Below are 3,658 nucleotides of genomic sequence, written 5' to 3'. Positions count from 1 at the left end.
GAGGAAGGAAAGGCAAAAAGAAGCTGGGAATAAAAGAAAGAATGGCAGGGGATCCCCCGAGGTTCGCTAACTCCTTGGAGCCCTGGAAAGCTCTGGTCCCTGTTTTCTCCCGCAGACAGCCTTCCCAAGCCCTCTCTCTCAGCCCGGCCCAGTTCCAGGGTAACCTCGGGGGACAACGTGACCCTATTTTGTGAAGGCCCATCCCGAGGGGTGGGGTTTGCTCTGTACAAGGAGGGAGAGGCGACGCCTGTGAGCACCAGTGAGCCCACCCAGCACGGGCAGAGTTCACTTGATCCGCAGACATCAACCAGACTGGAAAATTTACAGGTGCTCTTGTCGTTGGGAGAACAGCCGTGTCCTGGCCATGCTTGATCCCCTGGAACTCATGATGCAAGGTGAGGGCTGGATGCCTGAGAGTCCATCTGAAGAAGACGTTGTAGATCCCCTTCTCCCTAAACCCTTAATCTGCAGAACTGGGCAAAAATAGCCCCAGCAATCCCCTTTGGCTCTCACTGGAAGTTGGAGAAATAATGGGGAAGGAAGCCCCTGCCTTTCCTGAATTTCAGGGCCATTGGGATCCTGCTTGGGGTGGGGCTGGGGTTAGCTTTCAGAATCTTCCTCTTGGAATCTTACCTTTTCCATCCATTTTCTAGAAGACAGGTCTGGAGTGATGTCTCACAAGAAGTCAGGGTCCATGAGATGTGGAAAGGGGTCAGTGACCCGCGGATCTGACCTTGGGAAGTCATTTGTTGAGAAGACAACAAACCTGATGACTAATGTTTTGCTTCTCCAGTTACAGAAACCAAAACCATCATCACTGCCCTCAGCTGTGCCTTTATACTCTTCCTCCTCCTCTTCTTCTTAATACTGGCTGTCATTGCCATTATCTCAGATTGGTGAGTTTGGGAGGAAAGAGATAAACAGAAAAGGGAGTTGAGGGTTCAGTAACACATGGTACCACTGGGACCTCCATGTCTTCAACTGTGAGAGTGGAGGCCAGCAAATCTGTACTTTAAAGGAGTGCCTTCAAGCTCCTAAATCACAGGCTGGACTGACCCAGGTTTCCCTCTCTTTCTCTCTTAGTGATTTCACATGGAACGCCCCTCCAGAAGGTAGGGAGCTTCAGGTCATCTTCCCTTGCCTCCTTTGTTTAGTGTGATCTTAGATCTTCTGTGATTCCTATTGAGGGAGAGAAGGATGGTGATTTTCCCAGTATGAAAAGCTCCTCAACCCCAACCTCTTTCTTCTCATTTGATTCCCAAGGTGCCTCAGTTGTACTTGAGGTTTGTGTAGCTACTCTTCAAATCTAGAGCTCCCCAACATGAGACTGAGTGTAAGTGACTGAGGCAGGTGGCGGGGCAGGGATCCTGCCTGGGTCCTTGGGAAGGTCTGGTCTCAGGAGTCCCCAACTGACAGAACCTTCTCTCCAATTCAGATGCCCGGGTGGCCAAATGTAGTAGCTCAAGGACAACTGAGTTATTCTCATCCCTTCTGGGAGGACCCTGCCTCCTCCCCAGTCTCAGACTCACATCTCAGCTTCCCTCTATATTCCTGACTCTTGGTTTCATCCATATACTCAGTAACTTGACCCATCATCTTGTTTTCTTCCCTTCAAGGAAGTATCATCACAGTATCATCAAGTGATACTGGTTGATCGCTCCCCTGTCTTGTTTTTCTTTAGGTTCCTGAGGCTGAAGACCCTGAGGGGCTGACCTATATCCAGCTGAATCCAAAGCCCTGAAGGAACAGCAGAGAGTCCCTGGGAAGATGGGCCGATCCAGCAATGTATGCTGCTCTGCTCTGCAATGATGAACAAGAACTTCTTGTTCTGTGTTCTTCTTAGGATCTTTTGCTAGATAATTATCATATTCCCTTCCTCAATGTGGGGACCCTTTGGATTCTTTTTGAGTTTTCTCCTCTACACACTTCTGGTGATCTCCTCATCTTCTCTGGGTTTATCACCACTAACCCAAGGGTCTGAGCCTTCCCTGAACTCTAGGCCCACATCTGGGTTGCTGATTGAAAATTTCCAATTGGGTGCTTATAAGCATTTCCAACTCTACTGTTCTAAGCAGAACTTTTTGTTTCTTCCCTCTACAAACATTTACAACTTTCTCCTTTTTCAAACTTTCCTTCCTTCTGAAGCACCCGTGACCTTCTTTTGATGCTCTCGTGGCTGCAAATTTGGAATTGTTGCAATCCTCTTTCACTTTCATCCACAGTCATTTGCCAACTGCTATTCCAGCCTCATTTCTTTGCTCATATTGTCACTTTTCCAGGCCTTTGTCACCTCTCTCCTCAACTACTTCTTTTTCTTTTCTTTTCTTTTCTTTTCTTTTCTTTCTTTTCTTCTCTTTCTTTCTTTCTTTTTTCTTTCTTTCTTTCTTTCTTTCTTTCTTTCTTTCTTTCTTTCTTTCTTTCTTTCTTTCTTTCTTTCTTTTTCTTTCTTGCTGAAACCAATTAGGTTGATTGGGACTTGCCTGAATCACACTCCCAGTACCGTGTTAAGTAACTGATACCAGATTTGATCTCAAGGTCCTCTTGACTTCAGAGCTGGTGCTCTATCACACTACCTTCAACTTCCTTCCTCATCTATTTCTACAGCATATTAATTGAGATTTCTGTATCTGTCCCTCTCTTTCCTCTGTAATCCATCCTCCAAAAAGCTGTGAAATAAATTCCTAATGCTCCAGTCTGACATAGTTGATATTCTGCCAAGGAAGCTTTTATGTCTTTCTCTTACCTTTAGGATCAAATATAATTTCTCCAGTTGGGCATTTGAGCCCCTGTCTTTCTGAACTCATTGTGTGTTGTTAGCCTTCACTCTCTCTCCATTCGAAACAAACTGAGCAACTATTTGTTCCTCAAAACAGCTGAACTCCACCTCTGGGCCCTTCCTAAAGCATTTTCTCCACTGCTTTTCCACCCTTGAAGAGTGTCTTTTGGAGTCTTCAAGACTCAGTCCCAGTTGTCCTCTTATAAGCAACCTTTCCAGATTCACGAAGTAGACATCTTTCCCAATAATTACATTTCTATTCACTATTGGTTTTCTTTTTCTAATCCTCATAAAAAACACCAAATAAATGAACACTTCATAAAGGAGCAGAAAGGGTTTATAAAGAATTGATTTTATATGAATCTTACTTTTTCTTTTGGAATCTATAATAAATTAAACATGCAGCTTTCTTTTGTTTGAGGATGATTTTATTAATTTTCGTATCGTCGTTTTTTTCAGGATCCTTCCTGCCCTCATTCCAAGAGGAGCCGTTCTACTATACAAATCGAATATTGAGGATCTGGTCTCTAAAGGAATTATGAATAAGCACTGGGGATTCAAATAAAGAAAAAAGATGGCTTCTGGTCTCAAGGAAATCACAGTCTAAAAGAGGAGACAACATGCAAGCTTTATTTACACAGGTTGGAGGAGAATAGACATATTTTCACCCTGGTCAAAGACTTAGCAGTGTTTTCATATGAAATCTTGCTTAGCTGGTCATTCATAGCACATCTATCAAAAGGAGAGACAGAAGCTAGAGGAAAGCACCGCATGAATATATGATCAGTAGTGAGAAGATCGTAGACTCAGGGATATCATTTTCTGGAAAACAAAATTATAATACAAAACGAAATAAAGAGTTGATTCATGAAAAAAGAAACA

Source organism: Sarcophilus harrisii, chromosome 3, assembly GCF_902635505.1.
Source record: "Sarcophilus harrisii chromosome 3, mSarHar1.11, whole genome shotgun sequence".
Taxonomy (NCBI): Eukaryota; Metazoa; Chordata; class Mammalia; order Dasyuromorphia; family Dasyuridae; genus Sarcophilus; species Sarcophilus harrisii.
The sequence above is the reverse complement of the archived record's forward strand: the minus strand, read 5'-3'. Positions refer to the sequence as shown.